This window comes from Micromesistius poutassou, assembly GCF_964030765.1.
Source record: "Micromesistius poutassou genome assembly, chromosome: 13".
Lineage (NCBI taxonomy): Eukaryota > Metazoa > Chordata > Actinopteri > Gadiformes > Gadidae > Micromesistius > Micromesistius poutassou.
In genome coordinates this window covers 17,521,772-17,536,604 of record NC_140283.1, presented here as the reverse complement: position 1 = coordinate 17,536,604, position 14,833 = coordinate 17,521,772, and the positions used below count along the sequence as shown (strand labels likewise).

Sequence of the window (14,833 nt, the reverse complement as noted above, 5' to 3'; positions counted from 1 at the left end):
GGCTCGCCATCGTCCGGGCGATGCTCTAGCCTACTGAGCAGGTGCGGGAATCGCGCGAAGGTTACACGGACAGACGCATTCGTCCGCTACGGGAGGTAAGGTAACATGAAAGGCTTTGCATCCTCTGGTGTGTTTAAACGCTAAGCGCTTCTTGAGAAGCTGGGGCGCAGCGGTAATTGACAGCCCAGGAATCAGTGTTGTTTACAACAGGCTGCGTGGGATGCACTGATGGGTAAGAGCCTACCGCAATGCAGAATTATTCATGATTTGGTCAAGCAATTGCATGTTGTGCCTTTATGGTACTAATAGTTGTGCATTGGACGTGCGAAATCTGACATCCATTCGTGCAAAACGTGGTGTTGGATGAATTGTGGGGACGGTATGCCTTGGGACATTGCAATCAATGACCGCTATATCTCGCACGCTGAGCCGGTGGAAACGGATGCTATACCTCTTGCAGGTTGTAGCCTACTATCAAATCGGGTGTTTAAGTTATATCAAAGTCCTGCTCGATTATGACGTCTATCTTTACGACACAGCAAGAAACTGAGCCGCCAGATGCAGCCTTTCCTTGCTATTAGGCTACCCATTGATATTGTGCAGTCCGTCGCGTCGTTTAACACTTGCCTTTTTCTGTAATTAAAACGCCACGAATTTACTGTTATTATCTGGGAGAGCTATGAAGTACTAATAGGGAAGGCAGATGAGTGCGAAAACACACTGATCCGTTAGGATGGGCGCGTCCAGAGACTCACAACACTAAAGAAGAGACTTGTGCTGGGAGTGACTGATTAGCAGAAAGCCACAGAGACAAGGGAAGACTGTTCGAAACAGTGGCGTCTGGAATTGATGATAACTTTTGCCTTGTTCATATGTTTAAACTTAGGTTCATGGCAGCCACATATTTTATGAGGTGTCTTTTATATCCATTTATGTTTGCCTGTTGTTGTTGTTTTTTTAAACCTACACTGGTGTGGTGTGGCTGTGTACCACAATGTCTTAGAATATAACATGTTGGAAAGATAACAGTAAAAGAGAAACAACACAAAATGCTAAATATGTATCATTGTATCATTGTGGATTTCTTAGAGGAAGCCTATCATCACTGGATAGCACCTGTCAGAGTAATCTCGAGGCTCCCTGCTTGGTGGTGTGTTGGGTGAAGCCTAGACGACCACTTGAATGTGTTCGCTGTGTTCATAATAATGTACCATCCTGGGTCCTGCATGCTGGAACATCACGGGTTCACCTATATGCTAGGCTTCACAGTGCAAGCGCAGAGCAATCCGATTGGGTAATCCGTGTGGCTCTCGTAAAATTCAACACGTTGGATTTTCTTGGACAGAGTAAATTCTGTTCATGCAATTCCTATTCCAGCCTTAAGGGTCGAAGAGGCTATTTTAAGGTTCTCCTTCCTGCAAGACTTGGCTGGGTTGTCTGAAGTGACTCAGAGAACATATCTTCCCTCACAAACTTGTGGGCAACAATGAAGACTGAAGTTCTGAAAAACAGGATTAGCTCTACAAAGATTGTCTGTGCCAACTCTATAACCGACTTTCAGATGTTCAGCTGATGTTATCCTCAAAGTATAACTAAGTTGTCCCCCCCCCCCTCCCCTCTTCACCATCAGATATGTTTAATAAAGAGGTCTATGTGATTTGGGCAGGACACTCAGGCAATTTCACTGTTGTTTTGAGGAGATAAGATAAGAAGTCTTGGGAGATGACCTCCAAAGCCTCTGGCAGCCGGCTTGGGCATAGATTAAAAAGGGAGCGATAAAGTCTTTCCAGTTCTTTTGAACAAAGGACCACGTATTGATTGGTGTGATATGGCGATCTGCAGATCTGCGCCATCATCCCAGGCAGGTGGAGCCAGAGGAGATGGAGTTCGAATGGGGATACATTCACCAAGCTAGTTTACTCTAAGTGGAACAATTAACTGAACCAAACTCAAACTATGTCACACACAGGCACACTCATACACTCGCACTCGCACACACACTTGTGCACACACACACACACACACACACACACACACACACACACACACACACACACACACACACGTGTTCGTCAACCCAGTCGATGCGATCCGAGAACTGCAAACTCCCTTTTTCTTCTGGTGCTGCTGGTGTTTGGATTGTTTAGCATTTCACGCCCAGCCGATCAATAGGGAGGTCATGTAATGGTACGGCAGTAAGGCAGGGCAAGACATGGCCGGGGTACCACACAGCCCTCTCCTCTGTTCATGCTTGAGGAGGCGAATAGACCACAGTGCTTCCAATCTCAGTCTGTCTGTGTGCACACAGACCCATGCACAAACACACACACACACACACACACACACACACACACACACACACACACACACACACACACACACACACACAGACATAGACACACACAAACTCTCACACAGACACCCATACACATACACGCCCGCATCCAAACACATGCACACACACAGGCCTAGTCTAGCATCGATTCCCTCACTGTCAGCAAGCTTCTGCTGTCTCAAAAGATATATGGGAAAACAGGTAGCATGCGGAGGCAGCTGGGAAATGTGTTGGTCAGGCAGTTTATTTTTCCCACACATAGGTTCCCATTTCAAATCCTTTCTGTTATTGTCCCACTCTAACATTTTACCACACACCTTATGCGCTATTGATAGTATAACGATTCATGATATTCGTCCTAACTTCTTTCTAAGGAAACAGTTAAGATGTTCTGCTAAGCTAATGCAATACGCAGCTTGCAATGCTAGAGGGTAACTAAGCTGTTGACTTTGTCAACAGCCCGTTGGTGGATTGAAGGCTTTTGTTGCCGGGGCTGGCGTTCTATTTTTGTGTCCACTGTTCAATGACTTTTAAATTCTGGTACATCTCGGGCAGTGGATCCCGGTGTAGCTGGACCCTCCATATGGTTATTTTTTGTTATTTAGCAGACGCGCTTCCCTGCAGAGACTATGTTGCAGTGATGTTCGTAATCGGCAGGCAGGCTCTGCAGGTAGACGGATGTTGACTTTGGGGTTCAAACCCAGAATCTTATCAGCTGGGAATCAAAACTCCCTGACCCCTCTATAATTCTATAATTATTTGGTCATTGTTGGAGTGTGTGTGTGTCTGGCTGTGTCTGTGTATGTGTCTGTGCCTTTGAATGTTTCTTTGTCTGTGTATGTGTCTGTGTCCCTGCGTATGAGTATGTGGATGTGTAGGTGTATATGTCTGTGACTGTGTCTATAGGTGTGTCTGTATATGTTGCGGTGTCTGTGTATGTGTCTGTTGCTGTGTCTGTGTCTGTCTGTGAATGTGTCTGTGGCTGTGTCTTCTGTCTATCTATGTGTCTGTGGCTGTGCAAATGCTCTCCAGTCCTGAGTTTGGGACTAGTTTGATGTATATTAAAAGAAGCATTCAAGACCTATTTTTAGCATTCTTCCTCTTCGTTGGAGATATTTTTATCCATATTTTTGGTCTTTACTAACACAGCAAATTCCATTTTGGTATTTTTTCTGTTTACTATAAAATATGGAAAATTGCCACCTCACTCCCCTGACTCATTAAACTGTTGTTTTAAACTCCCTTGCCTAGACATAGTGGTTTGACTGCTGATAAAGTGCTGAGCCATTCTCCTCTAAAGGTATTTATCTGCCAAAGTAATGTTTTGTTCAAAATCACATTACTGCTGTTCCATTAAGATAATGTGCCTCACCGAACAGTACAAAGAGCTAAATGGCCACGTATCTCCGGCCACCACACGCCGCGTAAACAACACGCCACATGATTCTCAGAGGATCTCCGCTACCAAAACTGGTTAACGGAGGCTTAAATTACAACTAGAGAATAATTAGTTGATACCAAAATAATTAGAAAATGGGGATAGTAAAAGTATCTGCCATCAAGTTTATTTGAGTTGAGTCGTAACTTTTATGGTCTTAATGTGATGTTTGGCACAATAACAATACATGGGGGTGTGATGCTTGTTAATTGTACATTAGCGCTTGCATTGTTTGGCTCTGACCTTCATGTTGGATATGCCGAACATGCTCTCTGTAAAATGTAATAAGCCAGAAGTGGGTTAAATCTGACAGGCCTTTAAAATCATCTCCTCATCAGCTTTGTCTTTTAGGCTTTCTCTGAGGTAATTTTAGGCTTCATAATACAATGGCAATCTTTTGGGATTTGAGCTCTTAATTTAGAAAGAGATTACATTTGTGCCCTTTGCCTTCAGATTTGAGTTAAGGGCATGATTGCCTTCTACTTGTATTGCTTCCAGTATAATTCATCTTTCTGTGCAGCCTGCCACCACGCTGACGTTCGCGAAGGAAACTGTTATTTCACAACCACCACCATCCTTAACAGATATGATGTTAGCCAGCATGTGTTTAATTCCTACAATAATTATGGCAAATAATAGGCCTACATCAAACAGTGCCTAATCGGGAATAAATATCAGGGCAAATGGTTCACAGTTTTCTTACTAATTAAACAGCCATTTGTGAGTATCTTAATGTGAATGTTGTTAATTAGCCGATGTCTCATTGCGTCAAAGATCACCCACCCCCAGGGTATTAGCTTAGCATGTTATTAGCACATATATCGTGTTACACACACTAGAAGGGGTTCCTCACAAGGGAACTTTGTGCCATCTGTTTGCGACCTCGGAGAGAGTGCAGTGCCTTGTTGACAGGGTGGTTGATGTGGGTGTGGGCCACTTTGTGTGTGAGGATGTAACCACAGCTTTGTAGTGTGGAAAACAAAAGCGGTGCTTTACACCAGTAGCCTACAGCATCTTCAGATCCTGTAGGTCTTGGATAACAAGCTGAGAATTTAGGCAAGTAAGGTAAGTGCTTAACTCAAATCTGTTCCTTAATACATGTAGTGTAACATTTTTATATCTGGTTAATACCTCTCTTTGCATTTCGGTTGCCTCTGGTTCATTGAACTCTATGTTACTTAAAACCGAGTGTAGCCCTGGTCCTACTCTCCTCTCTGATATGATATTCAGCGGTAATTAAGTGGAGGCTGCTTGGCAGTCTAGTCAACGTTGATGACTCATATCTTTTGGACCCGCGGATCATTCAGGGAATTCTGTAGCACAACACTCTGCTTACGATAGGTTCAAAGACCTGTTTTATTCACTGTATTCAGACACTTTTTGTAGATACTGGCATTCTATACTATGTTAAAATATGATGCTACGCTAGACTACTCTAAAATTCTATAAAACAATACTGCATCATACTGTATTATAATAAATGAAACATATTATACTTTAGTAATAACAAATCATATCACAATCGTGTCACAATCGTGTCAGTCAGTCATGATTTCCTGTGGATGGAGGATTTCTACTCCGTCCCCCAATAGTGCCACAGGTACACCTGGGGCAGTAATAGATTTCTTTGAGCATGGGAGAGTGAGTTCTGGTGGCCTAAACTCCTCCTCTAGGCTGACCCTTAGCAAAGAGACTCAGTAATGCATGGCTTCAAGGTCGGCACAGGGTATGCCGGGATCCTGCTGGAAAATCTGGAGGCACTCCAACCGCAGCATCGGTTGGCCAAAGCCACTTCCGTACCGACGGATTTCTCTGCGAATCCCCGTCTGAAATCACACCTTTTGCCTACGAGGCAGTGCCAGCAGCCCTCTGTCTTCCACCGCGATGCCAAAAAAACAAGCCTGACGTGACACGGTGGAAAGTGTCCAATTAGAGAGACGGATCTCCTCCCTCGAGCTTCTCTGGGGGCCTTTTGAACAATCCCTGTTTCTATGGCACATGTACGTCTATGGCACTAACAAGTCACAAACACACAACTTCTCCTGTAGAGAATGCAGCGCTGCGTCAGCCCTCCTCCCCGCTTTAGCACAGCCGTGCTAGCTTGTGATATCCTCCCTTTGCGCTAACGACAGGCAGCTTATAACTAAGGGGCAGCTTATAACTGTTTTGCGCTTAATAGACTGCTAATGAGTGTTTGTGTGTTGGGATCATCAAGTTCTTGGTGGGGGGGGGGGGGGGGGGGGGGGAACCCTCTTACTCTACAGCAAGGGTTACCTCTGGCTGTTGGAACTGGGTGGGATGCAGGAATGGGAGGGAGGGAGGGAGGGAAAGAGGGAGGGAGTGAGTGAGGGTCTGCCCTGTATGAGAAGGCATGGCGCTGGAAGCTAAATCCTGCAGCCAGTCCTAAGGTGAAGGGTTTCCATGGCGCGTGCAGTGAATACTGAACAACTTAAGCAGCTCATTATACATGTAGGGGCGTCCTGTGTTTTTTTCCGTTTTTTTCCCTTCCTGTAAAGCCGATGGACAGCTAATTGTTTGTGGATCAATAGTGTGCCGTCCCAACGGCTCTGTGGAGTGCGTTTGAAACTCGCAAAATCCTATTACGCGTGGCGGGGAACGGGAAGGGGCCTACAGCGCTAAGAGCACTACCGTCCAGAGAGGGGCCTCCGTGAACTCCTGTGAGGAAGAAGCCATTATTCAGTCTCTCTCTCTCCTTGTTTGTTTGCTTTCAGTGCACGCATTGAGACCGCCCATTGTTGGCAACGTCCGCTTATGTAATTATTTTCGACCCTCCATCAAGTACAAATCAGTTTTGCCGTATGCGTTTTCAAAAGAGGGGTGGATTATCATTATTTCTGAATGTAAATGTATGGATGTCCTGCACATTGTCTACGAGTCAACAGGCCCTGGAAAGTACAATGAATTTAGACACCTGTCCGCGTCGATTTAACACTTAGGCCTCTAAATGCTGTTGCTGTTGTTGTTTTTTCATGTCCAATTCAGCTCAGATGGTTTATAAATACCTTGTTGTGAAGTAGAAACAAGATGTGTGTGTGTGCCTGTGTATATATGTGTGTGCATGCCTGCTGGTGTGCGTGCGTGGGTATGTGTGGCTGTTGTGTGTGTGTGTGTGTGTGCGCCTGTTGGTGTGTGTGTGTGTGTGTGTGTGTGTGCGCCTGTTGGTGTGTGTGTGTGTGTGTGTGCACGCCTGTTGTAAGTGTGTGCATGCGTGCTGGTTCGGTGTGTCTGCCCGCACGTACGTGCAAACAGACACAGGCAGACAGACAGAGAGAGAGGGCATGGAAGCAGAAAGGAAAAGCAAAGAAAGTGAAAGAGCAAGTAGAGAGCAGCGAGGAGGGAGACGGGAAAAAGAAAGACAGCGTGCAAGAAAGATGGCTAATGAGCATTACAGGGAGGACAAAATGCTTGGAGCCCGGCGCTCATTCTTGTATGCAGCGTTACCAGAAATAAAGGCGGTTGCTGTGTTGCTGGATGGTCCCGGGCGCTCCTGGGCAGCGAAACCTCCGCCGTCCCAGCGTGCCAGCGTGCATGGCTGGCAGCCTGGCCCGGCCTCCTACCTCCTACCCCCACCTACCCCCCCCCCCCCCCCGGCCTCCTACTCCCCCCCCCCCCCCCCCCCCCGGCCTCCCACCCCACCACCCCCTCCGTCAGAGCCTGAAGAGCCCCATTGACGTAGGCGGTATTAGCATTCAATGGAGGTGGAGGATGTTGAGCAGGTCGGGGTCTGTGTTCCACACTACCTAACTTGTTCTTCGCTACAGAGGTATCAAATGTGTCCCTCGCCGGTTGCGTAACCCGATGGGAATAAGTGGAAAAAAGAGAGGAGGCGAGCTCCCAGCTAGCCAGGGTTCTCCCTTTGTGTACATGGCTTTCAGCTGCCAGAAAGCCATGGGTCACTCACGGCAATGGCCCCGTTTTGGCTGGATCCCGTCACATCTGGCCCACAAACGCAGTGATGTAACCGCTCGTGTCCTGTTTATTTGATGTGCTCAGTTGTTCTCCGACAGCTACTGGGATTATACGCTTCTTGACAACTTTGTGTATGGCCACAGTGTCTTTGAAGTATAGCTGTGACGTCCCTGAAGAGTTTTGGTAATAGTTGTGTGTATTGTGTGGTGGGGTCTGGTGCTTCTGTGGTGGGTAAGACTGTGAATGCGCTGTGTTAGCTGCAGTGGCTCAAAACCTTTAGGCGTAAAGCTGTGGTGTCCGGTCATGATGAAGCAGCTGACATAATCCCTGGACATTTTAAATATTGATTAAAAGGTGCAATTGGGAGAGAGAGGGGATTTGTGTGTGTGTGTGTGTGTGTGTGTGTGTGTGTGTGTGTGTGTGTGTGTGTGTGTGTGTGTGTGTGTGTGTGTGTGTGTGTGTGTGTGTGTGTGTGTGTGTGTGTGTGTGATCCACCCCAACCGGGCAAAAAAACGACTTTCAGGACCACGTGAGTGCCCATTAGTTTGAGATAAAAAGAAACTATTCCCATCCGCGCAAGATAAAATGGCAACAAAAGCAATGGCGAAGACCACGGCGAAGACTGCGGTTCTGCGAAGTGAGGTCCACGCAAGCGCCATCAAACCGCCACAGCTTCGCCAGATGGAAGCGCTGCACTGGACTCACAGGAGATCCGTCAGGATCATTGTGAACTATAACCGTGTGTTCCATTCACAACTGCCTGATTTGTTAATGTTCCTTCATTCCTTTAATTACACATTCCAAAGGTTATATAGGTCATTAATGGCATTCTATTCTATCCTATTTTCTGCTAACGCAGCCAAACTACACAATGCAGGTCTTTCAGTTTGTAACCCCTGGAATGAAAAACACTACAGCTGTTCTATCTGGGGCGTCCCCCCCATCCTTTACCGTCTGCTACCCCCCACCGTGGCACATTGACTGTTATCTGCAAAACACAGCTCCCTCCTATACACATACACACACACACACACACACACACACACACACACACACACACACACACACGCACACACACACAAAATACAAAAACACAATAACACACACACACACTCACACACACACACGCACACGCATGCGCGCACACAACCCAAAAACACACACACACACACACACACACACACACACCACACACACACACACACACACACACACACATATACACACATATACATGCACACGCAGACATATACACACACAAAAACACACACACACACACACACACACACAAAGTGCAAGGCAAGGCCACACATCTTTCTCAGAAGTAGTATTTCTTAGAAGTGACAAATAGTCGTATGGGACGCACACACATACATTTACAGACAGGATGACTCACTGCACAATCTACCTGCACACTATACACTACCACAGGCAAATAATGTACAGACATCAGATAACAAAAGCAAAAAACCTTCAAGGTAATGTAAAATTGTAGTCACAGTCACATAGAATGAAACAAGGCGATAACATCCTTAGAGATCCGTGAGGGCTGGTTTAATGCAGAAGTGTCTGTTTGATGAATGACATGCAAACATGTTTTCTTAACCTCGTTTGCCGGCATGGTTTCTGCTTGAGGGGGGCGTTAGGATGTCTGAACACACCACTGAACGCTAAGCTGTGTCTGCAGTTTTCCCAGAACCGTTTCTGCATTGTCCTTAGTTGGACCGCGCACTGGGACACGTCCACATAACTGTGGATTGATGGCAACCACGTGTTCAAACAAAGACTGTGTTATCCTCATGCCAGAGATTTCTCCCTGTGGTCTTAGCAGGATGACAGCGCCAAACAGTTTGGTAGTTTATGACTAGTATCCAATCTTACCGGTAGCCTTAAACATTATTGTTTGGTGGTCTAGTAGCCTATGGTTTGCTAAGATACTATTGTTTACTAGTTATTTTCTTGCTACTAAAATGCATTACTAGAAATGCATTTTTTCTGTGGTAAAGTAAACTGTGGTTGGCTACGACAGTAGTGTTTACTAGTACGGCAGTGTTTTCTACTATTTTGTAATGTACAACGAGCATTTTCTTACACGGCTACTTATTAAAGAAAGCAATCATTTTGCACATGATATAGCTTCACAAAAATATTTATTAATAAAAAAAAAAATAATTGTATTGCTTCCACCCATAGAAAATAGTGTTCTATATATGTTGTTCAATATGATAGGTGGAAAAAGCGTCCATAGCAAAGTCTGTTATTCAAAGCAGCGGTCTGTTATTCAGATGTAAAACCTGTTGCCGATGCCTTGACTGACCTATCAGGATCTGATATTCATCAAAGATGTGGAATGTTTGCTAATAAACTTCAGAGTTCGGTTGGGACACAGAATAGAACAAACACTTCCACAGAACTTTGTTTTGATCAACAGCTCACGATAGCCTACCACATGTCAGAATGGAGAACATGTCCTAACGCCAGAGATGACTCCGTGTCATCTGAAGGCCATGACACAGCGCACACAAGCCAATCTCTTGGTCCAATTTTAAAAGATAAGCTTTGATTATACCGGGAAATCTGTCTCATTGACTGCGTTTACATGCTGGAGCATAATCGTGTAATGAACGTATTGAATAAAGATTGGATTCATGTAAACAGGTTTATTCAATCTGCTTCGCCAAAAGGATCGTCTCAGGACCGGATTTGCGAAGTCGATAGGATAGCTGGGCTTGAGCCGGTCATAGGCGGCTATCTACCTGCATGTGTACTCGATCGTATCGTATTGCCGGGAGTTCGTGTCCTGCGCATACTCGAGAATTTCGGCCGGGGATTTCACCTGGAAGTGGAAGGAGACGACCTAATAAATAGTAGTGTTGTTGCCGGAAAGGTCAAACGATACCATGGCGTCGACGAAATCAGCAATGCACTTCTGGACGGACGAGGAGACCCAGTTCATGCTGCACCAAGTGCAAGAATTATACAGTGAAAAATGCACAAAATGTACGCTACTGTTGCCTCGTCAAACCCCTCGTACGCCATCTTTGTTTGTATGCCGGCAGATAGTTTGTTGTTGCTTTTACGTTGCCGTGAACCGGAAGTGGCTCTAGTACCACTTGTTGAAAGGGCTACAGCGCCACCTAGCGTAGCGGAGTCAGCCAGGTCTCCGACCATTATTCCAATCTGATCCGATGTATGTATACTCAGACAAGTGACAGCCCCCCTGTCGAGTGGCAACATCGTTATATGGCTTAATCCATGATAAGTCGATCTGGTCCGACCATGTAACCACAGTCATTGTGTCTTTACAAAATGCGAGGGACTTACCGGTAGTCACATACACACTGTCAATCCCATGTGAGTCACACGTGTGTGTGTGTTTTTACATGATTATATATATCATTATCTACTTCGGCTCAGCTGGGTTGTTTGCTTTGGCACCTGTGTGATGCCAGGAGCCACGGCTCCACCGTGTGACTTGGCTGCCAGGCCGGGCGATGATGACTCAAGTCTTTGGCCGGGCGGCGTGGCCTCATTGGCAGGCGCCACTCATGCTGTTTGTCCGAGCCGCGGTCTGAGCGCGTCCATGTGCTCCTCAGCGGTAAACACACACGGTTTGAGAATGATAAGAGAGTTCCTGTTCATGTGTACCCGGTGAATTAGAGTCTCAGGGATGGAGCGGTGGGCAAGATTCGAGAGGTAATATGTTTGTGTATGGAATTGGTATTTGCCAATGCGGCTGGCCTACTTAGGTGTAAAGGCGGCCACACACCGCGCCGAAAATCGGGCTTCGGTGAGTCGGTGATAGTCGGTGACATGAGTCTCTTTGGTGTGTACGGCGCAATCACGATTATTTTGGTCAATATTGAAATCTCGATTATTCAAACGATGATTTTTGAGTTTGAAAACATGATGCATTTATTCATAATTTCTCTCCAAAAAAAACACTTTTTAAATGAGAACTTTGAAATTTACCCTTAAAAAAATACACAAAATGGTCAAATAGAAAATAAAGTCCAGATGTGAATTTAGCTGTTCTGCAATTTCTATAAAAAAAAATAAAATAAATAAAAATGAAATAAAAAAATTAAAATAAAAAATCGTTTCAACTAGATTATATTAGTTTGGTGATCATTTCACTCTGAAATCAAAATCGCGATCAAAATTTCATTAATCGCCCAGCCCTACCTCGACTAGTGAATCAGTGAAGCCCGGAAGTAAGGATGGTAAACATACAAACAGTGAAAGCGCTGACAACGGCGACACACTCTCTCAACACATTGTTTGGCATCGTTTTGATAGTTGATATTGAATTCTTTGACCATGTGAACCAACGAAATCCAGGAACAATATCAGCATGGTGGAGGACCGTCGCTGTTCGCGGTTGCTGAGAGAGGTCCTGGTATTTCCAGTTTTCCTTCTTTTTTGGACCACAATACAGATTAGCGCCGCCTTTACATCTCATTACATCTCGCAGAGCCTGTAGTCGTCTAGGTGTGTATTTCACACTTTTTTGACAGAGTCGGTGAGATTAATAGCCCGAGTCAATTTTCTGGCGACGATCGAGCAGTCGTCTTGGTGTGTGGCCGCCTTAAGAGCAATGCTGCCTGGTGAGGAAATCCTGAATGTTACACAATGTTCAATCTCCATTTAAAAGTCATTGAGATGTGGTGGTGGGGCAAGATGAGTTCATGGCAACACGGCGGTCAGTAAATACAGAAAGCCGGGATTTGGGATTTTGGGATTTTTGCTTTTGATTTGTTTTATGAGAGCATACATGACCTATTGTCTATGTGGCCATTCAATCCAAACAGAGAGAATTAACGTGATACAAACAGGTACATTTACAGACAAATCCTAATGTAGGGATCTAAAGGCTCCTCAGGCAGCAATATTGTGAGGTTATTAATTATGTATCAAACCAAAATAAAAAAGAACATTGGAGGAGAAGGATTATGTCTTGTGTTGATTTAAAATAAACGTGTTATATGGAGGACTCATTGAGCGTGACGTGTAATGAATATGTGAGCAGGTGTGTGTGTGTGTGTGTGTGTGTGTGTCATCTACAACACCATCAATTCAAATGCGTTTTCTAGGATTCTTGTGATAAACCAATGCTATGCCTGGCAGCCATATTCCAGACAAACAGCTACGGTTTCCAACTCTAATCAAAGACAGATTAAATTCTCCTCTAATGGCCCCACCGCGGTCTGTTTGTCATCATCAAGTTTTCCAGAACTCTCTGGAAACATTTCACAGAACTTTCACAGAACATTTCCCAGAACACATGTGTTTCTGTACAATATCGAAAATACTGCAACCGGGGGGCAATTGACGTTTCGTTTTCATGGACAACAGAGGGTTTGTGTCGTCCTTGAGCACAGTGTAGTCGTGTGTCTTGGCGGGGCCATACTGGCATCGCGATGGGAGAGTGGGGGAGGGTCGTCTGAAGGAGAAACAGATCAAGGAAATTAAATTATGAAATTCTCCAGGCTTCAGCACACTCACTCTGGGTCATTAATCAACCGCTCCGTCGTTTACTGACCAGGCAGGCTAGGCCTGACCGCTATAATAGGGTTTCCCCTGATATATGCAGGCCTACTACTACTCATGGGGATGACTGAAGTAGAATAACAGAGACGGATACACACATCTTTTCAGATCCAGCCGGGAAGATTAAACAAATTAATTCAAAAAACATTGCACCAATGTTGTTTAGTTTGTAATCCAATCGAAACAACTCGACTGGACACAATGATAGTGAATGAATAGGAGTTCTGTATTTTTGGGTGCTGGTTATTTTTGGCTCAAAGTGTGAACATTTGAGTTTTAGGGATGTAGAGCACAGATTGGCATGTCTCCATTTCATCATGGCTCTTTAAGACCACAACACTCAATCCAATAGTCAATACAGTGTAATGGATACTGTCTTTCAGTATCAACTTTCCTAAATACTGATGAAAATCAATCATTGATCCAAAAACCAGTTAAGGGGGAGAAAGAAAGAATAGCTTCTGCCTAGGTCATTTATATAAATGTCAAGGATTCGTTCATAGTCGTTGTTTCTACTGTTCATTGCCCACCATTGTCAGAAAGACAAAGCTTGTCTATGTGAAAAGTGATTTTGGTTTGTGAATATAACTGACTTACACTGGCCTAGTCTGCCTTCCTATTATCTACTTATGAGGGTCAGTGGTTATACTTCCGCCATTTTATGCCGATGAAAAGGTCCAGTCAAGTGTAGAGGCTAGAGAAAACGCTCTTCAGCTAACTAGCACTTATCCCGTGACTGTTTGCATACAGTCCACACACACACACACACACACACACACACACACACACACACACACACACACACACACACACACACACACACACACACACACACACACACACACAGTTAATCTGGAGTCGCTTTGTTTCTGTGACACAGCAGCCGAAGAGAAAGAGAAATTGGTCAGTGCGTGGGCCCAATAAGTGTTGAGTATTACGGAGTAAGCACTAGCCAGAGATTATTGTCATTACAAGGCTTCTGTGTGCTCAACATTGGATAATCAATGGTCCTCAATATAGACATTTTGATTTGGTGTGTATTTTTATGTATATATATATTTAAAAAAAAAATATATATATATATATATCTCAACCAACCATCCTACATTACACTTTACTATGCTATGCTATACTTTATTATGCTACACTATGCTACCCTATAGGACATTATTGACCTTCCTGGGGTAAATGCGTTAGCTACGGCAGTTTGTGGGTGTGCTTCAGTTTGCAGGACTGAGGTTTTAAGTTGATATAAAAAGCCTGGTGTTATGTTTCATAGTCCTTGTGAAGTGTGTGTGTTTGTGTGTGTGTGTGTGTGTGTGTGTGTGTGTGTGTGTGTGTGTGTGTGTGTGTGTGTGTGTGTGTGTGTGTGTGTGTGTGTGTGTGTGTGTGTGTGTGTGTGTGTGTGAGTGTCTGTGTGTGGGGGTCTGTGTTTAGGGGTGGGCATGAATCTGTGATATAAAAACAAGATAAAGGGCAGGCAATGCTACCAGAGAGAATTTAAGAATGATGAAATATAAATGCAGGGATTAATTATGACAGAGTAAACGTGTGTCTGTGCGTATGTATGCGTGTGCATA

General features: G+C 44.7%; 1 protein-coding gene across 2 annotated transcripts in view; it reads left to right on the top strand.

Moving 5' to 3' along the window:
• Positions 1-14,833, top strand: part of cntn1a (contactin 1a) — a 68,074-nt gene continuing 53,241 nt past the window's right edge. Inside the window, exon 1 of one of the 2 annotated variants that reach the window (XM_084476771.1) lies at positions 1-95. The gene's annotated coding sequence lies outside the window, so the exon portion shown is untranslated. The remainder of the gene's footprint in view (positions 96-14,833) is intronic. The other variant, XM_084476772.1, reaches the window with a different exon arrangement.